Source organism: Chelonia mydas, chromosome 1 (genome assembly GCF_015237465.2).
Source record: "Chelonia mydas isolate rCheMyd1 chromosome 1, rCheMyd1.pri.v2, whole genome shotgun sequence".
In the NCBI taxonomy this organism is placed as follows: Eukaryota; Metazoa; Chordata; order Testudines; family Cheloniidae; genus Chelonia; species Chelonia mydas.
This window is the reverse complement of record NC_057849.1, coordinates 107,397,066-107,422,532: the sequence shown is the minus strand read 5'-3', so window position 1 is coordinate 107,422,532 and position 25,467 is coordinate 107,397,066. Positions and strand designations below refer to the sequence as shown.

At 44.0% G+C, this 25,467-nt stretch overlaps 1 long non-coding RNA gene across 1 annotated transcript; it reads right to left on the bottom strand.

The window, feature by feature from the left end:
- Positions 1–1,990: 1,990 nt before the first annotated feature.
- On the bottom strand, positions 1,991–24,098 carry LOC122462090. Its single transcript, XR_006284442.1, has 2 exons — positions 23,916–24,098; positions 1,991–2,262 (listed from the first exon to the last, which is right to left on the bottom strand). It is a non-coding gene; the product is annotated as an uncharacterized LOC122462090 (long non-coding RNA).
- Between the last annotated feature and the right edge of the window lie 1,369 nt (positions 24,099–25,467).

Sequence of the window (25,467 nt, the reverse complement as noted above, 5' to 3'; positions counted from 1 at the left end):
TGATGATCCTGAGGTGAATCCTGTAAGCTGGTGTGTACCGTTCTTTTGGGAATAGTGGATCTCAGAGGTCTGTGAGTGTTCAGTGGAACAAGGGCGAGGCACGCTCAGAGGACTCAGGGGTTGGTGTGTGTATGTTGCTACCTGTACAGGAAAAGTGAGGCCTGCAGGGGCCTGGAAGGCTGTGCTTGTGTTGCCAGAGGCTGGTGGTGTCAGGGAGCTGATCCACAGCAGACACAGACAATACTCCCTCACACTAAGGGCAGGTAGTGGTGAGGTGCCTCACAATGCTGGATTCCCCGGGAAGTGTTACGTTGGTTTATGCTTTTGTACCCGCTTTTCTAATATCTAGGGCAGAGGTCAGCAACCTGTGGCTGCATTGTGCACCAGGACCCAGGGAACCTGACTGCAGGGGCTTCAACGAACCCAGCCAGAGAGATGGCTCAGCAGGGGAGGCTGCCTAGGAGACAGAGCAGCCCTGCGCTCCCTGGGGGCAGGACCCAGGGCGGAGGGGCCAAGTGAAGAGGGTGCTAAGCCTCTGCCCAGGGGACTGCTGTGGACCCTGCAGATTTGGGGCATGAACAGGCTGGAACTCACTTTCCCACCCCCACCCCCCTTCCCCCACCACTCTAGAGCTTAGCTGAGGGGCAGAGAGGCTTAACCATGCCAACGCTGTGGGGAGCTTTTTGCAGGGCTCGGCTTCTCCTGGCCAGCGCCATGGGCTGGAAGGTCTTGGGCTTTCACAGGCACAAGCCCAGCCCGAGGCAGTGGGGGAAGGAAGGAGGCTTATAGTGCATTGATCGTGGCTCTGCCATGGCTACCAGGTGGTCGTGTGGAAGTGGAAGTTGAAATTGATCTGTAGACCCAGATTCTAGTCCTCCTTACATAGGACAGTAGATGAAAGTCTGTGTCCCCTAAAATAACCATGGGCCCAGACATCATGTTAGCATCCATATTATTGAGTGAGACAAAAATCCCAGTTTATACAAATTACAAAATACCAAATCTATGTAGTACCCTGGTGTCTTGCAATGTTAGTGTTCATGACCAAAGCCTGAATTATGAGTTAGTACTATCCTTTCAGTTTACATATGCATGCGCATTAAAGCCAGCAGATCAGCCTAAACGCAGTCCATGTCTTGCCACCAGTTGGGACAGAGGAGGCCAACAGAAGTCTACTGCATGCCAAGCCAGAAATGTTTTACTTTACTGAATTGCTGGGCTAAAAACACTTCCACACAGAGGCCCAGAAAGGGCCAATAAATTCTCCCACAATACACTAAGAACTAATTCAGAGGGTGGGGCAGCTTAGTACAGCACTAAGACCTGCAGAATGTGCCCCCACAAGTCCTAGCACCTTACAAGGGTGAGTGCAGCTCCAGTGTGGGCACAGCAACTCAGGCATGGCTCTAGTGTGGCTTTCCAGTGTGGATGCTCACATCTGAGCTAGGCTAACCCAGGCATAGGCACGGAGTTTTATTTTTCCCTGGGGGTGCTCCACCCCCGCTCTGCCCTGAGGTCCCACCCCTTGTCTGCGCCCTCCCCCAAGGCCCTGCCTACACTCTGCCTCTTCCTGCCCCCACCCTAACCCTTCCCTGAGGCCTTGCCCACCAGTGCTCACCACTCTCCGCCCTCCCACAAGCACCTCCCCCAGCAACCAAACAGCTGATTAGCACCAGCCGCCAAACAGCTGTGGCTGGTGAATACTGAGCACTCACTATTTTTTTCCATGGGTGCTCCAGCCTGGAGTACCCACAGAGTCAGCACCTAGGAGCCCATGTGCCCAGACCCAGGTTTGCTCTGCAGTGAAGACATACCCTAAATGGGAGTGGAGCTCTTCTGAAATTCTGGACCCAAATGTGGCTGCTGAGCACTTAAAATTCTGGCCCTGAGCTCTTTTGAAAAATCTAGCCCTGAGTGCTATGTCAAGTGGGAGGATGTTCCAAGCATATAGCTGACATGAAAGAACATGAAAAGTGGAAAATAGAAGGGAGACAATAGGAGCAGATGTTTCATTCTTAATCATACAGAAATAAACAGAAAATAAAAACTAAAAACAAATGTCACAGGGAACAAACTTGTCATCAAAGTAAAATAATTAACAAGCAATTTTCTGGTTGCTGGCTCATTAGGGCCCTGATCCAACATCCACAAGAGGCAATGGGAATGTTTCCATTGTTTTCAGTGCACATTGGATCAGGCAACAGGTGAGCTTTTCTTTAGTTTCCTGCCAAGTTTCCAGCTGCTTGGGAACATGGTGTGTCTCTGCAAGAAAAGCAAGTAAAAGAGGAGTTTTGCGCTCAGATTTCTTAATGCACCAATCAGCCCCAGCTATATCATTTCCCTTAAGTGAAAATAGCCCACTCTAGGCATTCCCCGTTCCAAAATCAGTTTTTCAGGTCAGGTGGGTTTACCTCAAGAAGAAAATATGAACAATTTCAAACCCTGTTTAAAAGAGGCTTTTATGTTTCCAACTTCATTCTTATATCTATCTCCTGACCTTCCCTTGATTTGTCACTATCTTTATCATCATATCTGAAAAGAAAACTAACTCCTCCTCATAGGAGGAGCTCCCTGCAAACTTCCACAAAACCACCTCATAAACCCACCTCATAATCCCTCCTTCAAATTCCTCTTTGCTGTGATACCTACAAAAAACCCAACAGCAGTTAGGCGTCTCCCTAACACGCTGACCGGTATTATCTCACTGTTACCTTGTGTCTGTGTCTATACATTGCCTCTTGTCTTGGAAGGAACCAACTTTTCTCTGTTTATGCAGGGTTAAGTGAGGATTACCACACACTCAGGGCTGAGGCACACAGATATATTCATTCAAACTTTTATTTGAACCAAAAGCATGGCCTTGCATTTTACAATTATTATAAAAGCAATGAATGACTGGTATACAGAAAAAATATCAATTATCTTCTCCTGGGGCATAGGTGGCTTACGATGGATAATCCTATGAAGCTCCAAGTAGCCCCTTGCATGCTTATACCTTTCCACATTATCTGACCATCCAAACATTAAGCACTGAGTTTTACTTAACCCATACAGTATGCATGTGTAGCCTTCTGTTGACATAATTTTTGCTGTCCATGCTATTTTCATGTCATCATGTTCTCTTTTCCAATTAGTTTATTTCCATTGCACACTGATTATGCCGTCTCACTCAATATAGGGACTTTCCTGTTTTTCCCAGGACAGTGTTTTTTTGTCAGTACCTTTGTGTATTTATTGCATATATTTATTATCAGTGTTTATTGTCCTGATTAACTTCCTCTTATCTACATCCTTCAACACAGTACATTCTCTGACCAAAACATCACCTGTGTCCTACCCAGCAGGTCCACCTAAGGACAAATTTAGCAAGTGACACTCATGGCAAGCAAAGATTAGGCTGAAGTCAGTTAGCTTAGCCAGAGATGCCAAAGAAAGAGAGAGTGCTGCTGCTTACTGAGACCAAGGGGAGTTACGAGCACAGGAGCCCAGTATGATGGGACCAAAACACAGCAGTTTGGTGAGTGTCCAGCTGGGAGAGCTCTACCAGGGTTGTGACAATCCCACCGTGAAGGCACATGTCACTGGGGAAAATGGGATTGAAACAAACAATCACATGCTCTATTATAATCACTCCTAGCCAACGTTCACATGCAATATGGGTATATTCAATCTAGGGTTTGCGGCTGTGTTTTTCTCACATTAATTGATTGTCAAAGGACTTGAGCTAATTCATCTGATTGTAAAGGATAGTTTGTCCATGACATAAGTGTTTGTGTTTTACTCTAGAAGGTAGTTCACTTGGGTTAATTGGCAATCAATTAACTCAAATTAAAACAGGACTGCAATCTCTAGTCTCTAGACATACCCTAATTAGTCTATGTTTTATCACTGGAGTCAAGATAACATCAACGTTTGTCTGAGGGCTTGTGTTCACTATGCGGGTAAGCTGACCTAAGTTATGCTGCTCCAGCTATGTGAATAATGTAGCTGGAGTCAACATAGCTTAGGTCGACTTACCCCGTGTCTTCTTGGAGAGCTGGAGTACCAGAGTTGACTAGACAGCGCTCTGCCATTGATTTAGCAGGACTTCATGAGACCCGCTGAATTGATCCCTGTTGCATCAATTGCAGCAGTTCTAGTGGAGACCAGCCCTGAGAATAAAACCCTCTTAATCAAATGTAACCCTCAAGCCTATGTTATGGAGAACTGGAAGGCAGCTTGCACTGCATTCTAAGTTTAAGTTCTTGATGGGAATTCAAATGGAAGATTAAAGAGATTTAGTCACATGTGTCAGAAATGTAGAAATACAGAACTAAAATAGAAATTACCAAGCAGTAAAGTGTTTGCCAAAATGAGAGGAATATGTAAGGTTGGTGCCATATTTGCTCAGAATAATATTTCTTCCTGAACGCGGGCGAAATCTAAGCAGACAGATTTGCCTATAGAACAGGGGCACTGATATTTGCCATAGCAGGTAGAATGTAATTATGGCATGGTGCATGCCTTTTAGTGACTCTGTTTTTTTTCCCCCCCTAAATATATTTCTATAATAGATCTTGGGTAATTTTTTCAAAATCACCTACGTCTCATTTGCATGAGATTTAGGCTTCTAAGTGCATAAATCACTTTTTAAAGCAGAACTTAAATTCAAAATCACTTAGGTTCATTGTAAAAAAAATATCACCCCTTGTTTAGCTGCATTTGCTTTTAGGAAATGAAGGGCTCTTCTGTTTCACAGAAGATTTATTCTTTTTTGTAATGGGCAATGTTTACTCAAATGAAATAATTCTGATTTTCAATTTAGACAATGCTACCTTTTTTAATCTGTAGTCCTTTACTGACTGTGTTAAAAGTTCACAATGAGCACAAAAACAAAAGTGGAAGCACTGTCTTTCCAGCTTTTTATTTGAGTTCATATAAACCAGCATTTCTTGTCATTCATTGATAGGAATTGCCAATTTAAACAGTCATAGGATTACTAGACTAGCAACAACTTCTTTCTGTGAGAAATTTGCTAGTTATTCTGTGGATTAAATCACTTTGTGGGTGCAGGCAAGGCTAAAATAAGCATAGGCATTATATGCCCATACCTAAATCCCCAGCTCCCAGAATCGTGATTAAATCAGAACATCAGCTTTCATTTTTAAAAAGTAAATCTCGAGTCTTCCTGATTGCAAAATCCCTGAAAAGCATGACCCGAATGTGACTGATGCAGGATGTCTGCCTGACACTGTATATAGCCTGAAATAATAGCTCTGAGACATCCATGCATCTGAGTGGGGTGTTAACTGCACAATGTACAGTGCTCCACAGCAAGTGTTTAAGAAGTGCTCGTTGCTTATTAACATTATTCAACCCAACTACAGCAATATAAAAAATGATGGCAAGTTTAAATATTAAAACTGTAATGCTGAGTGTCTCCCATAGGAATATAAGAACTGCCATACTGGATCCAACCAATGATCTAGCCAGTCAACATCCCATCTCTGGCCATGATCAGTGCCAGATGCTTCAGAGGAAGTTGTAAAACCCCCAATAATAAATAATTATGCAAAAAGACAATAACCAGATATATTTTTCAAATATGATGTGGCCTCTTCTCCTCTGGATGCCTAATGTTAATGGTTGCTACATATACACATTCATGGAAAAACAGACCTCTGCATCATTAAGCATGTTACTTATGATGAATTAAACATTCAGTATGAATATGGCCTAAAATTTGCTGAAGACTTACTCTGAATTTTTTTAAATACAAGTTTAGATATAAATATTATTCCTATTTTTTCTGCCACAAACATACTCTCCAAACCTTCTGCACTGACTGATTTCCATATCTACATTTCAGCTTTTTCAAATTTTACAAGTAAACACACCTTTTTATAGTAATGGGATAAAGAGGAACACACAGTAAGGAGGAAGAAAGAAAATCAGGACACTGAAATTAAACAAAAAGAAAAGGAGGACTTGTGGCACCTTACAGACTAACAAATTTATCTGAGCATCAGCTTTCGTGAGCTACAGCTCACTTCATCGGATGCAGTTGATAGAAAAACCCTTTCTGTTGTTGTAGGAAGTGTCCACTCTATGACGCTACAGCTGCACAGTGTAGACCAGTGGTTCTCAATGTGAAATCCAATCATAGGGTTGCCAGGTGTCTGGTTTTTGACCAGAACACCCGGTCAAAAAGGAACCCTGGCAGCTCTGCTCGGCACTGCTGACCAGACATTTAAAAGTCCAGCCAGCGGTGCAGTGGAGCTAAGGCAGGCTCCCTGCCTGCCCTGGCTCCGTGCAGCTCCCAGAAGCGACCGGCATGTCCCTGCGGCCCCTAGGTGTAGGTGCGATCAGGGCAGCTCTGTGCGCTGCCCCCGCCCCAAGTGCTGCCTGCGGAGCTCCCTTTGGCCAGGAATGCACTGCACAGAGCTGCCTGGCTATGCCTCTGCCTGAGGGCTGGACATGGTGGCCACTTCTGGGAGCATCTCAGAGCCAGGGCAGGCACAGAGCCTGCCTTAGCCCCACCAACTGAGAGCCACCTGAGGTAAGTGCTGCCTGGCCAGAGCCCGCATCCTGAACCTCCTGCTCCAGGTTGGAGCTCCCTCCCAGAGCCCATACCCTACACCATCACCTGTACCCCATCCCCCTTCTCCAGGTCAGAACCCCCTCCCACATCCAAACACCTTCCCAGAGCCCACACCATCTACCAAACTCCAACCCCCAGCCCTGAGCCCCCTCCCAAACCCAAACTCCTTCCCAGAGCCTGCACCTCAAACCCCTCAGCACCCCAACCCTGAGCCCCCTCCCAGAGCCCACACCCCCTCCCATACCCCAACCTGACCCAGAACCCCCTCCTCCACCCTCAACCCCTCATTTCTGGCTCCACCCCAGAGCTTACAGCCCCTGCTGGAGCCCTCACCCCCTCCCACATCCCAACCCCCTACCCCAGCCCAGTGAAAGTGAGTGAGGATGTGGGAGAGCAAGCGATGGAGGGAGCAGGGCTGGAGGGAGTGGGGGTGGGGCAAGGGTGTTCAGTTTTGTGCAGTTAGAAAGTTGGCAACCCTATCCAATCCACTGTGACAAAGTTCCTCCTCTACCTTGGTGGGTCCTGCGCTTTTTGGTGGATTTTGCTCGCCTCAGAGATTCACAGTAGCCCTCAGTTTGGCCAAATCTGCCGTTCACTCAGATAATCTCATCACTGGTCAGCACGGGGAAAAGGAAGGAGAACAATCCCCACAGTCTCTGCTGGTCCACCTAGTGGGTCGGGGGACAGGCCAGGGACCTTCCCCTCTGGTGGGACCCACAGTCCAAGTCAACTCCTCCTGTATCCAACAGGGAGTTGGGGGGATGGGGGGAACCCAGGCCCACCCTCTACTCCGGGTTCCAGCCCAGGGCCCTGTGGATCACAGCTGTCTATAGTGTTTTGTGTAACACCTGTGTGACAGCTACAACTCCCTGGGCTACTTCCCCATGGCCTCCTCCCAACACCTTCTGTATCCTCACTACAGGACCTTCCCCCTGATGCCAGATAGCATTTGTACTCCTCAATCCTCCAGCAGCATGCCCTCTCACTCTCAGCTCCTTGCGCGCACGTCACTAACTGGAGGAAGAGCCTTTTTTTTAAAAAAACAGGTGTCCTGATTAGCCTTAATTAATTCTAGCATCTTCCCAATTGGCTACAGGTGTCCTAATTAGCCTGCCTGGCTTAATTAGTTCTAGAAAGTTCCTGAATGTTCTGGAATAGTCCCCGTTATTTTACCCAGGGAAAAGGAACCTACTTAACCTGGAACTAATGTATCTACCTTCGACCACTCTTTTGTAGCCATCTGGCTAGACCCTGTCACACTGCACAGACCTGTGGCCTATGTGACGTCCTCAGGACCATAGAGGTAATATTAGATGCAGCCCACATAACACATCATGGGCCACATATGCGGCCTACAATGGTAAATAGGTTGAGAACCACTGGTGTAGACAAAGCATTAGACTTGGGGTATGTTTGCTTTTGTGTGGATGCATGTTTAGCTCTGTCACTGCACTGACAAATGTTGTAAAGATACAGATTACTTAAAATTTATTTGGGTCTCATTCTCTCTCTTTTTTTAGGACTCTTAATTCCTATAAGAAGATCTTATTAGATATTTTTAATGGTTTCACAGACTGAAAGAATTATCTGAGTTTCTCATCTATAAAGAGGACCACACTCATACTGGTGTAAGGCTTAGGGTAAGCTGTCAATACCCCTGCCCCCTCCCATTACTCTCTTTAAAGACATAATTTGTTTAAACATATTAATGTTTAATTTAAAATTAAATGTTTACATTTTAACATTTGAAGTTTAAATTATGCCAACAGATCAGAGTGCTTGAGTAGCCTGTGAAATGTACTTCGTATGAACTTAGGAGTTTATATTGTTTTCAGAGTGCTTTCAGAGGGTGGATTTTTTTTTTTTTTATCTTCTGCTTGTTACTTCAGTGTTTTATCACAGAGTACTCAGTCATGTAGAGTGGATTTGGAGTGCTGGTTACCTGAACAGAAGAGGTTTCATAAATTCTCCCTTCCGTACGTGGTTTTGGTTTGGTTTTGTTTTTTTTTGAGGGGGGGGGAGAAGAAGGATGTTGTCTTCGTTCAGCTGTTGCTCAGGAGATTTATTTTAATGTCACAACAAAGTTGGATGCTAGAATTACAGAAATAAAAAAGAAATCAGCATTTCTTTTTCTGCTCTTTTCAGTTTTTATATTTTAAAAATATACTCTCATGATAGCTGCTCTTAGAGGGAAAAAAAAATAAGGGAAATTCTTCTTTTGTCATGATATGGAATTGTGTTGCAAACTGATGTCGCTCCATTACTTTAGCATTTGGCCCTTAATGTTTATGAGAGCACAATTCTCTTTATGCTAAAGTGGACTGCTTTTTTTTTTTTTTTTAAAAACATAACCTTGTACCAACAAACACATTTTAGGACTCTGCTGTTGTATTGCTATATGTACATCTTTGGTGTACTCAGTTTTGCTCTGCATTTTCTTTGTTACAGTAGCTGGAAATAATAAAGGACCACCTTTAATATTTTTTCTGTCAGTTCTTGAAATAGAAACAGCTTTTGCAAAGCTGAATTTATTACCAAAAAGATCAAGACTAAGCTAGTCTGAAAATGATTTCGCTCCCCTCTCCCCCGAACAGAAAACACTGACTTTTTGAGGTGGGGGGGGGGGGAAATCATGGGAGTCATAGTTTGGGATACCTCTGCTCTCATTCTCATCTATAGACTATGCTCCTTGGTCTGACTACTAGTCTCCCATCTTGAGGGGAGCAGGCAGCACACCAGGAGAGTCACATGGCAGTAGATCATCATGGAAGATTAAGTTCAGCTGGGGAGCAGGCCCTGTAGGGTGGAGTGGGGACATGAGGCACCCAAACTTCAACTCCCATGAGGCACTGTGGTGATATTTCTAACTCTAAATATTTCCATTTTCAGCTGACATTTTATTATTCAACAAAAGAATTTCTCTTCTGTGGAAAGAAAGAAATTTTGTGTGTGTGTGAATAATGCTGTTTAGTTGAAAACCAAAACAGTTTTGATGGAAATTTTTTGACTGCCCCTCATCAAGATTCTATATTCCTCCTAGTTTGGCATCTTGATCTGATGGCTAATAGGCAGTTTGTAGTGATGGAGTCCATCTGCTGCAGAGCTGTCTAGTTTGTGCTGCCATTTTCCTGAATGTTACCATCAATAATGACAATTATTAGCTTAATTCTCCACAGGCTCCTGTAGCATTTGCATCTGTGCAAAGCAAACGTAAAATGCCACGTTAGTAGGCTTATGCTTATGGAATTTTCATGGAGAAGTTAGGGGGGAAAAAACAAATACTTGTGCAGGAAGGTTGCTGCATAACACTATTTTATTTCTTAGAATCCAGAAGCTTAAACACACAACCAAAAACAGAGGAGGCTGCTAACAGAAGTATCATTCTACCAAGCATGTTCCAAGTGGTCTCTTTTTGCACACTGCCTAAAGAGGACCTAAATAACATGGTTTCCCTCAGAGATGCCTTGCCTGCCACTGTGACCAGGCAACCCCATGCATTTTCAAATGATAAGCTTGTAATTTTCACACAGTTTTCAATATACCACAATACCCTTTAACACTCACTTTGCACTGTTGTAAATGGTGACATGAGTTGCAAGGCAGTGGAGAATCAAGCTCATTATGTCATTTTATGTACATAATTACTCACAGACAGCTATATGCGTGCAACACGTATGCATGCACGCACACACCCACACTTCTCACAAGGTGTCTGCTGTTTTCCACTTAACAAGTCATAGAAATGTAGGGCTGCAAGGGACGCTGAGAAGTCATTTACTCCAGGCCCCTGCACTCAGGTGGGACTTAGTGTTCTTAGACCATCTCTGACAAGTGTTTCTCCAACTTGTTTTTAAAAACCTCCAATAACAGGGATTCCACAGCCTCCCTTGGTAACCTATTCCAGTGCTTAACTACCCTTATACAGTAACTCCCCACTTAACGTCCTCTCGCTTAATGTTGTTTCAATCTTACGTCCCTGCTCAATTACAGAACATGCTCTATTTAAAGTTGTGCAATGCTTCGCTATAATGTCGTTTGGCTGCCTGCTTTGTCCACAGCTGGCAGGCCCCCTATCAGCTCCCCTACCCCGCCCCGCCGTGCCTCCCACCCACTAGCAGACCCTGCAGATCAGCACCTTCCCCTCCTCCTCCCCTCCCCTCCTGCCCGTGGCAATCAGCTGGCTTGCAGCATTCAGGAGGGAGGGGGAGGAGCAAGGACTCAGTGCACAGGCTCCCCCTCCCTCCCGAATGCCGCAAACCAGCTGACTGCCGAGGGCAGGAGGGGGGAGGCTGCGCACCGAGTCCTCGCTTCTCCCCCCACCCTCCTGCCCTCTGAACATCGCAAGCCAGCTGATTGCCACGGGCAGCAGGCAGGGGATGGAGGAGGAAGGGGGGAGGTGCGCCGCGTCCTTGCTCCTCCCCCCTCCCTCCTGCCCATGGCAGTCAGCTGGTTTGCGGCGTTCAGGAGGCAGGGGAGGGAGGGGGAAGCCTGCGTACCATGTCCTCGCTCCTCCCCCCTCCCTCCTGAATGCCCCAAGCCAGCTGATTGCTGCGGGCAGGAGGCAGGGGGAGAAGCAAGGACGCAGCGTGCGAAGTAAAGTGGGGGGGAAGAAGAGGCGGGTTAAGGGTGGGGGCGGGCTGAGGATTGAGCCCCCCATCCCTGGTGCTTGCAGAGCAGGGGAAGCTGCTGTTGCGCAACGTGCTTCTCCTAGCCTACAGCACCTTCAGCCTCCTTGCCTGCCTCATTGTCTCCAGTGCCAGTGGACTGTGCCTGTGTGGGGTAAGGCGGGGGCACCTCCCAACTACAGTACTGTACTGCAAAAAAAAAAAAAAAGTTTCCTGGAACCAACCTCCCCCTATTTACATTCATTCTTATGGGGGAATTGGATTCGCTTAACGTCGTTTCGCTTAAAGTCGCATGTTTCGGGAACAGAACTACAACGTTAAAGTGAGGAGTTACTGTAGTTAGAATGCTTCTCCTAATATCTAATTTAAATCTTCCATGCCGCAGATTAAGCCTATTACTTCTTGTCCTTCAGTGGACGTGGAGAACAATTGATCATCATCCTCTTTATAACAGCCCTTCACGTGTCTGAAGATTGTTATCTGGATCCCCCTCAATCTTCTTTATCAAGACTTAAACATGTCCAGTTTTTTTAGCCTTTTCTCATGGGGCAGGTTTTCTAAACCTTTTATCATATTTGTTGAACTCCTCTGGACTCTCTCCGATTGGTCCACATCTTTCCTAAAGTGCGTTGCCCAGAACCGGACACAGAACTCCAGCTGAGGCCCTACCAGCGCTGAGTAGAGCAGGATGTTTACCTCCCATGTCTTACATACAGCACTCCTGTTACTAGACCCCAGAATATCAGCCTTTTTTGCAGATGCCTCACATTGCTGACTCGTATTAAGTTTGGGATCCACTATAATCCCCAGATCCTTTCCAGCAGTACTACTGCCCACCCAGTTATTCCCCATTTTGTAGTTGTACATTTGATTTTTTTCTTCCTAAGTGAAGTATTTTGTACTTTATTGAATTTCATCTTGTTGATTTCAGACCTGTTCTCTAATTTGTCAAGATCGTTTTGAATTCTAATCTTGTCCTCCAAAGCGCTTGCAACCCCTCCTAGGTTGGTGTCCGTCACATGTCAGAGTGCAATCCAGACCAGTGAGGTTGTGTCACCACCTGCCCCCTAACCCTGGGTGCCTTGCAATGCTTTGCTGTTGTAGATCCCACCCTGAGCCACTTACAAACAGCATGCAGGTCACACCCTCAGTGTCTGTGTATAGCCGCAGCCCTGGCCCAGGAACTCTAACCCCAGCACATGTCAGCAACACTCCAGTCACAGTCTGATATCCACCAGTCCTTGTTAACCCGGCAAGTAGTTTCATACTCCCAGTCTTGAATTTTCCCAAAAATGTGTGTTCTGTATTGTCGAGCCCTTTCCTGGACAGTTTAGATATTAAAGGTCAGTTGCTCCTTGTAAATTGTCAATATTCAACTGTTTGCTATTTTAACTGGAGTTACCAAACAGTTCAGTTTAAACACCTCACTGGATTGGTTTAGATTAAAAAAAATAAAGCAAGTACCAACAAAAGAAGATAGGATTTTAAGTGTATCTGGTGTTAAAGTCAGAAAGGGTTACAAGAGAAATAAAGACAGAATGCTTTCTAGAAGCTAACACTTAACAAGGTAGGCTTGGTTCAAAGTAAAATCCTTAACTCAGGTTTCCAGCGACGTGGCTGACCAATTTCTCTGATCAGGATCTCCCCCCAAAGTCAAAGGGCTGGTTCCTTGGTCTTCTCAGGTGAAAGAGAGAGAGGGAGGTTAGGGTTGTCTGTCCCTTTCTTTTATAGTCCAGTTAGCCTTTGAAGGGGATTCTTCTGAGGGTTTCCTTTGGCATCTCCTCTCCCTGCTCTCTTGAAGACCCTTTGTGAATTACTTATACATAAGTGGAGGTAAACACACATTTCTTTGTTCAGAATACTTCTGCCTGGACAGGGCTGCGTAGTTTTGAACACATGTTAAGAACATCATACAGAGGGATTTCATAACTTTACATATAATGTTGCTACACACATTTCACCAGGATATAATTGACTAGTGAGTAATTAATTTTCAAATGATATCTCACAAGGCATATTTTGTACAAAGATTATTACAGGAGTACGTAGGGTGTGAATACAGGGATGCTTTCAGTCACAGTGTCATCTGCAAATATTATAGGTATGCTCTCTACTCTATTATCCACTCATTAATGAAAATATTGAATTGTCCTAGACCCAGGACTGACCCCTCTGGAACCCCACTAGACACATCCTACCAGTTTGACAGCAAACTGTTGGTAACTACTTTTTGAATATGGTCTTTCAGCCAGTTGTGCATCCACCATATAATAATTGCATCCAGACTACATTTCTCTAGTTTGCTTATGAGAATGTCATGTGGGCATGCATCAAAAGCCTCACTAAAATCAAGCTATATCACATCTGCTGCCCCCCCCCCGCCCCATCATCTACTAGGCCAGTAACTCTGTCAATGAAGAAAATTGGGTTGGTTTAGCAATTCATCCATGTTTCCATTTTTAATAGTATTCCTTTGTTGATTTTCAGGCCATTAGAGCTCCTAATGGAGCCATTAGCTCCATACTTTTCTTCCTCTTTCCCCCCCCCCCCTCACATTAGGATAATACTAAAGACACAACTGCGAATTGTCTCCTTGAGAAACTCCCCGCTCTCCTGAATTCCCTTAGATTTTCTTCCCATGGGACCTTACCTACCAGTTCTTTGAGTTTAACATCTACTTTTTTGAAGTCCATTATCCTTATTCTGCTGCTCTAACTCCTTCTTTTCTTTAGAATCATGAAATCTATCATTTTATGATCACTTTAACCTCAAATGCCTTCCACCTTCAGATTTGCAACTGGTTCCTCCCTGTTGGTCAGAATCAAGTCTAAAATGGCTGTCCCCCTGGTTACTTCCTCCACTTTTTGAAACAAAAAGTTGTCCAATACATTCCAAGCACTTACTGGAAATTGTGTTTTGTCTTATGACCTTTTCCATCAGATGTCTGGGTAATTAAAATCCCTCACTATTATCAGGTCTTGTGTTTTGGATATTCTGCTATTCTAGAAACCCCGCCTCTTCCTGATCTTGTGGTCTTTAGAAGATGGTACATCTCATTCCCATACTACCAGATGGTACATCTCATTCCCATATTTTGTTATGCTAGTGGGTAGGGGAAAACCTCATTGAAGCTGGTGGGAATCACCACCCACTTTCATTCAGAATAAATGTAAGAAAATCAAGCTCTTTTACGGAACCAGAGCACTGAAACAATAGAAGCCATCATCCAAAACATAGGCAAATGACAAGGCGTGAGTAGAAGCTGAACCATGTGGCCCTAGGGGTGTCCCTAGGGACTGGTCTAGCATACTCAGGGACTGGGACATTGATTGGTGGAAATGTGTGTCCATATATGTGACAGAAGCAGCAGAAACACATAGAAGAACATAAAAGGAGTGAAGGACACAGCCAAAGCAGCCCTGGTAGCATGACCCTGGAAGAAAAGCAAAGAGAGCTTTTAGATAAAGCACAAGCTGAAAGAGACGAGTTTGTTTGCTCACAGTTCCCTCTCCTGTTTGATTCCTACTGTTTTCAGGGAAACAGGACTTCATACATTCTTTGTAATCAAACAAGATTGCATCAAAGAAACACCTGACTCCATCATCAATTTCTCCTCCTAACAGAAATAACCCACTAGGCTCAGAAAATTAGCTAACTGCTCAAATCAAAAAGTAGTAAAATTGTATGTTGTATGTTCACACACAGCTTTATTGCTTCCTTCAGTCCATCGCACATTGTACTTGCACTCCAGGCTCCTTTTGTAAGTAAAGTTATAGTAAACATGCTGCCTGCCTGGCTGCCTAAATAAATCACAAACCAATTTATTTCCATAGACCCAGAAGTACAGTGAGCCATTTCTTTGTAAATTAGACTCCACAAAGGGAGCTGAGAGAGAGAGAGAGAGAGAGGACTTAGTCTAGAGACAACATTCCACTCAATATTCTTGCATGAAGACAAATGGTCTTCATAAAGGAAGTATTTAAACTATATACCACTTAAGATCATATACATTCTCTCAAGGTAACATGCAATGCTCATCAAATTATTTGTTTTGCTGTAGTGCATAAAAGCCACAGCCCCACTGTGGTCAGCATTGTACATGCAAATTACAAAGAGATGGCCCTTCCCCTTAAAAGCATACAAACTAAGTAAAAGTAAACTCATGTCAAAAATGTCTGATTTCTCAGATAAGGTAATACGAAATTAAAATGTATCCTGTGACAATGATTACCTGCAAAATGGGGCTAATGATACTTACCTCCTTCGCAAAGCACTTTGAGATATACAGATGAAGAGCACTATGTATTATCACTGTCATCATCATGTGGAAAGGTTATGAAATGAGGCTGCTGCTAAGATGCAAGGAAAGAATGCTATATTTTGGTCTACTGGAGGTTCTGGGTTCTCTTGCACTGTTGGAGCAACTGGAGAAGTAAGAAATGAAATGCACTTTTCGTTCCTGGCAAGGTAGTATCACTTCCTGTCATTGGAGAAACAGGAAATATATTGGGTCACACACTACATCCCTAGAGGTGCAGTTAGATAACTGCTAGCTACATGCATTTCCACCACCAGCAGCCATCTAGCAACATAGCAGCGTGTCACGGCTAAGGCTATGTTTTAGTCACCAGTATTTTTAGTAAAAGTCACGGACAGGTCACGGGCAGTAAACAAAAATTTGACGTGTACTATATACCCCTGACTAAATCTTGGGAGGTGGCCCAGGGGTGCCGCAGGTGCTCAGGGTGGTGGCCTTAGGGTGCCGTGGATGCTCTGGTGGTAGCAGCCCAGGACCCCCGCTGGTGTGGGGAGGGTGTTGGCAGGGCTGGCAGGCTCCTTATCCTAACCCGGGTCCGCATGGCTCCTTGGAAGTGGGGATGTGTGTCCCTCCCTCAGCTCCTAGGCAGCCTGGGCACGACCTCCACCCCAAGTGCCAGTTCCACAGCTCCCATTGGCCAGGAACCACAGCCAATGGGAGCTGCGGGGGCGGTGCCTGCGGGCAGAGGCAGCGCACGCCCTCCACCTAGTAACTATGAGAGGAGGATGTCGTCGCTTCCAGGGAGCCTCCTAAGGTAAGCGCCATCCAGAGCCCTCAACCCCTCCCACGCCCACGCCCCGAGCCCCCTCCCACATCCAAACTCCTGCTGCTGGAGGGGGCGATGGTCCGAGACTGCCCCATCAGTGGCTGGTGTGACTGGCCCAGGGACTGCCTGAGCTGCTCAGGCAGCCCCCAGGCCAGACGCACTGGCCACTGCAGAAGTCACGGAAAGTCATGGAATCTGTGACAAACTCACAGCTTTAGTCATGGCTAGTGTTACACACTGGTTCTGTTCAGAGCTGCAGCAATGTGTGCTCCACTATGTGTATCTCCAGGACAACCTTTCAGGTTGACTATTCTTGTAACGTAACCATTTGAAAGTCACCAGACCTAGGCTACAACAGGGATTGCTGTATCATGTGACAGTTTACTTCTATCATGACATTTTCATGGCAATTTGAAATGTCACTGAATTTATCTCTCTACTGAGCAGAATTCCATTGGAGCAAATAAAGTGGTAGATAATTGCCTGAAATCAACATCTGCTGTCTCCCTACAAGATGCGTGTGATGTGGGCAGTCATAGTGAAATCTCCCTACAATTATCTAGCCATCAACCTCCATCTTGACCTGCAGAGAGACCACTCCACCTACAGGAGAGCAGAACAGCAATTCAGTCAGTACCAGGACTGAAACTGGCACTTATTTAGAAAGAAAGAAAAAAGAAAAAGTGACAGTGGCTTCCAGAGAGACATTTCTCTGTTCAGAATCAAGCACTTGCTCCGTCTAGCCATTTGGCCCCTAGAAGTATAAGCCTGATTCGGAGCTTTCTTGAACTGATGTAAAGCAGGAATAATTACAATGAACTCACTAGCATGAGGTCAGATTCAGACCCCATATTAATTGAAACTGGTGTTTAAATGGCCTCCTGTCATTGAGATAATCTTTAGTTCTTGAGTATTGAATTGTTCAGAAAACAATGTTTATGGATACAAGGTGCTAGCACATTGTTAAAGTTGGCAGTGTTAGCAGCCTGCACAAGCCTGCTATACTACACAATACTGGTCTGGGTGAAGTTTTAGTATGATATCTATAATACCACCAACTATTATTAAGGTTGCCCAACACTTCCCATTATAAAATCCTGTTTTCAGTTGCTTGTAGCTTTGCCAGACTTTAATTGTTTGGGCTGAAGTTTTCCATGCTGGATGTCTGCCTCAGGCTGACTATTTTTGGAAAATTTTGGTCAAAATGATTCATTTGTTTCCTAGATAGAGGAAAGGAGAAAACATTCTTTTGTGCACGCTGGAAAATTTCTGGTGACATTTTCTTTGAGAAACAACAGTCCAGTTGCAGCAAGGACTTGCTCAGCAGGTCCTAGGTTAAGGGATTGGGACGAAAAACCTAGGGAGTGGAGACTGGTTAAGTGCGGAGACTAGGACTGGGATAAGGAGCTGTGGTGGGGAAGAGAAAAGACTGGGACAGGTTGGAGGGGATAAGGAAAAAGGAATCATGCTTGGAGAAATGGGCACAAGAGTCTGTGCCCGCTAGAGCACACTCCCTTCCAGAGCCTGGAAAAGAACTCAAGATTCCGGAGTCTCACAATTCTGCTGCTGTCAGCAAATATCTGTGAAACCCACTGGCAAAGCATCTACTCTCTCTCTCTAGTGCTGGTCTACATGGTGCTTGACAAGTATTAGCTACTCCACTAACTCAAGTGGAAGAGGTCTGCCCTGTGGATCTTCAGGTTCCAACCCTGCTGATGAGCCATGTGGATCCCAATATGATGCCACATGGTGGAATTTCTGTTTTTTCAGTTTGCTCTTTTAAAAACCTAGGAAATCACACACAAAAAATATGTTAAAAGAATATTAAGGTTGTAAAGTTAAGCACTCAAAAGTTAAGACAGTGGCTACTTCTGCAACCTTAATTTGGCCTCCTTATGTGTATGCATTAGGATACAGTCTTAAAAATGATTGTTTGATAAAGCAAAATAAGTTACTTTTAAAACAAAATAAAATGATCTACACAGGGGTTAACTTAATTTCCACCAGCTTAATTAACCCAATTTGTGTGTAGACAAGGCCAGAGCCTGTGGTCAAGGTATGGGAGAATGAAGAGTACAGATTATATTTTGTATGCCTTCTTTGCATCCTCACACCAATGTAGATGAAAAGCAAAAGGCCTGGAGAGTTGTGTCACCCCATCCACAAAACGTATAATAAGAATGTTGGCAGTGCAAAAGGCTAGCTAATCTGAAGGTGGTGATCCTGTCCTTCATGATACATCTATAGGTCTTAATGTCGTGTGCATATGTGGGAGGTTGCCCCTTTTCAGCCCAAGCTGGTAGTCAAAGGTGATGACCCTGGAATGTTCCAGGTGAAGTAGAAATTAACAAAGGAATCTGGTATTTTCTTTGATGCAATTTTGTATATTTACAAGTAGTGGTGCTGGAACTAGGGATGCTGCCACACCCCCTGGCTTGAAGCGGGAACAACACACACCAAATACATGGTTTCCATCATCAGCACCCCCACTAGAAAAATTGTTCCAGCACCCCTGTTTGCAAGGCATGTACAAAGTCTTGTTATTCCAAATGCAGGAGGAACCAAAGCCAGGAGATGGCTTCTTGGCTTACTGCCCAAGCTTCTTTCAGCTAGCAACCCTCACCCAGAACTTTCTTCCAGGGCTGCTGTTTGGCTTTCTCTCTCTGGTTCAATATTCTGTCTTCCCTTTCCCTTCTCAGCTCACACACACACACACACACCCCAAAACTCCTGGGCACATTCACATACCCCTTTGTCTTAGGCTGCAGCTTGTGACCAGTTATGTTAACTGAAGGGTATGTTTGTTCCAATCAATCTCAACGAGGTTGTAACTTAACCCATAGCAAGGTTTCACCCAACTCATAACCTAGGAGTTTAACACTAGTTAAGGGAAAAATGCAAACATACTGGATGTTATCCATTTTAATGGATTTTTCTATTGCTACCTGATAACCACTTACTATAAAAGAGCAATGGTGTTGTGTGCATATTACTAGGATGGTAGAATATCTACATCAGTTCATTTTAATGCCTTTCCCAGATCTTCCACTGAAGTCTTTGAAAAACTTCTAAATTATGGTTTGTAGAGTCATTCTCTATCACAGATCCATCAGCTCTGCTCATCTCTGGATAAGGATCTGATCCTGACTGGAACTGAGCATCCTTAAGTCCCAGTGAAGTTAAATGGAGTTAATTACATTCAGTACCTTGCAAGATATATAGACAACTCCTGATAATGCTAATGGGGTTACACATATAAATCTTCCATAGATCAAAATCAGAAGACATATCCACAAATCAAAATGAGACTAGATACCAGACCATTTGAGATATTCATATTTTAATATGAAATTCCCTGCATAACTCATTACTTTCTCTCCTTTCCAGCTAAATTTGGCATGTTGTACACTGCAGGTCTCTCTGCCATATATTCTACAGCATTGTCCAGTCACGCCTGAAGGAGGACAGGAGACATCAGACATGGTTTCATTAGGCCACAACTTTCTAAATGTCAGGGAGTACACGACAGATAAAAGGGCACAGTGCAGGTAATTCCATAAACATTTACATATACCAAGGGTGGGGCTGCTGTCAGCCACCCAAGCCCCCTTTGCCTATCCTGGTCCCCAGTCAACCCGCTGCCGGGATCTTGCAACCCCTCACCTTGAATGAAGGTTAAAGGGAGCTAAAAAGGAGCGGGGGGGGGGGGGTTGGCTACCAGCCATACTAGTCAGAGGAGCCCCAAGCCCACTCTGTGTCTGCTCCTTTAAAGAATACCTCCGTTAAATCCTTTCCCATTCCATTTGATCTGATCACTGTATCCCTTCCGTACAGGGTCCCTGTCCTGGACATCTGCCCCATGCTTGCATAATGAGCGGCAACATCATAGCCTACCCTGTTTTTTTGTGTGTCTACTCCCCAACCAAGCCCCGAACGTACTGTGGGGAAGGCAAAAAAAAAAAAAAATCCCACCTCACCTTGGCCAATCTGGTGCGGAGGGAAAAAAATTCCTTCTAAGCGCCCATGAGAAAGGAGCGACTAGGACAATGCCCCCAGCGGATCATGGCCAAACCTGGTATTATAAACTAATTACATGGGTGGAAGGGTTGGTGCTGCTCTACCTGGTCCAGGTAAAAAGGGCTTTTCCTGCACCAGCATCAACCTAAATAGTCCCCTCTCTCTCCCACAGTCATCTGGGGGTGGAGGAATGGCTCAGTGTCCCCATGCTGACCTGGTCTGAAGCTGCCACAGCAGGTCACGTTCCAGCTATCTAGCCCTAAAAGGGGCCACACACCTTTTCCTACCAGCAAGACAACAGCCCCCCAACACTTAATATGTGGTGAGGTCATTCTACACTTGAGCTGCTCCTTAATTGGTAATGTAATTATCAGCATCGTCATATTATTTTACACTAAGCATTTTCAACCATTTATCACAATGTTGATCTTTATTTTAAATATAAATCAGGCAATCATTTATGTCTTTTATGGTCTTTGTATTTATTCAAGAATATTTAACTGTAGACAAAAGGTGACTTATTCATTATTCATCCTGAACAAGGCAAGTATGGCAATTTGAAAAGCCTGACATTTGAGCTTTTTGCCAACAGTAGCAAAATTATATCCTTCCCATTGTAAATCAATGAAGTAGAATCATTGTGCACAAAAGAATTAAATTGCCTTGTCACTTTAATAAGGCCACCTTATATACAACCTTCAACCAATGCCATTGTGCAGAGAAGGGGTGCATCCTTTGCCTCAGCTGCCTTAGATCTCAGTAGGCTTTCCAATTAAACGAACATCCTTTTAGTCTCTCACTCCACTCCACTCTTCCTCTTTATTGAGAGGCAATGTCAGAATGTCATAGGCATAACTTGCTATCAGTGGTTTGCACACATCAATGCGAATTAACTTCCCCCAACTCATGCCTTCTTTTGGCAGCCTTTTAACTTGTTTATCAATTCCAAATTATGCCAGAACTCCAAGGAAAGGGATTTTTATTTTAAATCGTTTACTGTTCTTGGATAAAAACCTATAAGGAAATAGACATTTGCAGAACAAGAAAACTATACAGATATGAGCATCCTTTGCCTCCAGTGTAGATAATGCAAAATGACAAAGAAACAACATGCCCAATCAAGCAAAAAACAAGTGGCATGATCCAGAAAGGGAACAACTTCGTGTATTGTCACTTCACAGGACAGGATTCTATTATTACAATCAGACCTAATTTTTTCTATCCCACACCCTTTGGTTGCATTTCACACCGAGTGGAAACCTTTAGCCAGCCATTTCCAGTCTGTAATATGACTCTCCAGAACAGCTATTTCATAATTCGACAGCAGGCTGCTGTCTGCCATAATCCTGTTCCTGCCCCCACATCTAATGTACACCACTTTGTCTATTGACTGAAAGAGCCATTTCAAACTCTATTTTTCCCCAATAGAATAAAAAGGAAACTAGCAAAAGAAAGCTTTGTGTTAATAGTCAAACCACACTAACTTGAATAAATCTTCATATTTCAAAAACAAGTACAAAATGTTGTAACATTACAGTTGTTTAACATCTCAGTAAACTATCGAAACAGGACAAAATATTGAAATATGCATAGTAAAGAAAAACACAAAGGGGTATAGCAAGTGGTGACAACAATATTCTTGATGCAGCTAACATTTTGAGTTTTAGTTGGAAAATGTTAATACCAAATGACCCCTTTTTCTGAAGGGTATTTTAAGAAGACCAAGCAATTTTCTGTAATACGGTTACCATAGTGATTGGCCCTTTAAAAAGACTGGAAAAAATTGATGTACATCTGTAATCAACCAGCGACTGCAACAACAAATGGTTTAATACAGCAATACTTTTTATTTAATTTTTTGCAGGATACTATGTTTAGAAAGTCAAGCATAAAAAACTATTCGTGGGTGGAAAAAAATAGGACCTCTTTTATAGAACATTTATGAGGAGTTGGAAGGTATGTTCCTTGAAAAAATATATTTGTCCAGTTTTTTCTCTTTTAGAAACAACTTCATCACATATACTGTAGTGAGGGAGCCATTCAGAGAACAAAGCTTGAGATACTTGTGAGGTTAAAGAAACTTCTGCCTTTCATGCTGCTCCTCATCCTTTGCCTTTCACAAAGTATGCTTTAAACATAAGATTTTTTAAAACTACCAGTTTAAACATGTGCTTCCACCAGTCCTGCAAAATTAGCAGGAAAATTCACAAGCCTACTTACTTAGCGAGGTTCTTGGGTGTCATAACCACATGGCATCTAAGTGCCTACATGAGCACCAAAATATGAGTAGGTTCCTATTACCATTAGGATGTCATTACCCAACCTTGCTATAAAGAGGAGAATTTTTAAACAGCTAATGGTATTTTACTTGCCATCAAAAACATTTTATTCATGAACAATAAGAATTCCACAAATGACTGAAGTATCACTGAAGAGACTAGACTCCCTGGGCTTGATCCTTCTCCTACGAAGTGCTTGATTCAAAAACGTTAAAGTCAACCAGAGTCCTTTTGTGGACTTTCATGGGCTTTTGGTCAGGTTCTGATAATTACTTCATATCAGTGCAACTCCCACTGACTATAATGCAGTTACTCCTGATTTGCTCTGATAAAGTCAGAATCAGGCCCTTGCTGATTTGCTTGTACTTCAAACTGAGAGTCACTATGTGTTTAATTCAGTTTTCCATACATGTAACAATGGTTACAATGTGAATCTGAGTTTAAAGTAGAGCTGGTTGAAATTTTTTCAAAACGGTTTTCCTTTTAAAAAAATGCAGTTTGATCAAAATGGAAACATTTGGTAGGAATGTGTAGATTGCAACAAAATTTTCCACAGGAAAGAGTCAAAAATAAATCATTTATCCCATAGTTAAGGCTGCATTGCTGTCCTTAATCCCGATCATCTTGCGCCCCAGTTACGGATTTGAGCTATGCATACACTAGAAGAGCTATGAAAGAAAGGGAAACCGTAAAGATGAGCTGTTCCTCCCCAATTCTAGCTCCCCTTCAAACCTGCAGGCATCCTATTCTACATCTCTTCTGTGGATTTTCCAGCAAAGCACAATTCTGAGGTAGAGGTCAAGGATATGATATCTACAGTTCATTCCTTATGACTGTAGTGGACTCACGGTTGTGCCTCCTCCTCTAGGTCGTAGGGAGGGCCACACTGCCTCACTACGTTGCTGGGCTCATGGCCGAGTATCCAGGGGAATCAGCAAATTAGTGGTTAGTGTCCCAAACCTTTTAGCCATCAGAGCAAATAAGCAGTCTATGGGTTCTGGCTCTTAGGCAGGGCAGAACAAATAAGCAGTCTCTAAGCTCTCACCCTTAGGCAAGGTGGAGCTGGCACGTGGTCTAACATCATGGCTCTGGTGGGCGACAGACAAATGCAGGCTTCGTGGCCTATGGTGGGGAGGCTGCCACTCCAGGGTGGGGTAATGGGGGAGGGGGAGACAAGCTCACCCAATTCCACTGCATCCCAGCCCAGGGCCCTAACAGTGGCGGGGGGTCCCACCACTGGGTCAAGGGGGATCCTCCTGCAACACGCTGACCAGCTGTTAAGCCACCACACCACCAAACTGAAGCCTGGTTTCCCCGGGCTACTTCCTACCAGAATTCCGGATCAGGCTCCATGGTCTCAGGATCCTCTGCTTCATCAGGGTACTAAGCCAACGGCGATCCCACCAGCTCCTCCCTGGCTTCGGTCCTCCTTGGGTCCAGGGCACCTCCTAGCTTGGCAGCAGGTTCAGCAGGCTACAGCGAGCAAGACACATCTGTCTCCTTGCCTGGCTCCACTCCAACTGAGGTAGGGGCTCCGCCTTTTGTACTTCCGGCCCCACCTCCCAACTTCTGGTGGGAGGGCTGAGCCTAGCCTGACTCCACCCACCCAGGCAGAGAGAGTGATTCTTCCCCCTCTGGCTCGGAAGGAGACTACACCAACTCATTACAATAACCACTGATCTATCTGGGACCTTACCCGTACCCCTTGAAATTATGTCCACTCTTGTTTGATAAAACCATGTAGAAGGAGTACCTGAGGACACAGGCAGCTAAAATATGGGCTCAAATTACCCGCTTTTGATTTGTGCCTGTTTCAGACCAAAAGAGAAGGATTCAAAGATAGAGGAGGAGTGTGGTCACAACTGTGGGGGAAATGATGGTATTAGCCTCAGAATTTTAAATAGACGTTAAGAAGAGTTACAGGAATGAACAGAACAAGATGTTACCATAGTCAAAGTGAGACAGATGTTAAACAACCCTTAAGTAGGAAACAGAGAAGTATACAGAATAAGGGAAGAAGTGAGAAGTAGTGAGACAGAATTAGGGAAGGGTAGAGCAGATAACTATGACTGGCAATCTATGGCCTTCTCTATCCTTGCCTTTTCCATTAAATGACTGCCAATTAACACATTCTAACTAATAGACACACCTCACAAATATTAGCTCCAGTTGTTGTCAATCAAATAAGAGGTGTTGCTGCACAACTGAAAATTCAAGGCTAGATTAGGTCCTATAGGTCTAAGTGATTCCTAATCAGAGTTCAATCAAATCGGTTGCTAGGAAATCCCACTGTTGGATAATCTCTCTTCATCAGGTGACAAACGCACCTTTTTCTTTTTCATTAACGCTGAAATCATCACCCCCCATTACCATTGTGATGTCATCTAGGAATCACATGCAATGGACAAGGAACCACATGTGACAGATGCTAGCCATGTCACATAAAGTACTACTGGAAAATTCCCATATGTTACAGTGACAAGGACAGTATAGGAACCTGAATAAAATAGGCCCCTTTGATCTCAGCAAGATAAATAAAAAAAAAAAACCAAAACATTCATGACTTTGCAGATAATGGTGCATCCATTATATGCCAAAAAGTGATTTAGTTTTTTCTAAAGAGTTTGCTTTCACCAATAGCGAGGATTAGCATGTTGCCAGCTCATCCAGATCAGTCCGTTTCATAAGACCCACAACACCATTTTTCCCCAAATACCTGCCTATTGCTTGAATGTTTGGCCAAACAAATTGTTATTTTTTTAAATCTCAAAGCATCAGTTTATCTTCAAGGCATTAAAGACCAATTTATAGTGAGAGTGTTTTATGCTGCCAATGTTGTTGCATTACTTTGACTTTGATCTGATACTACTCTAACTTTGATC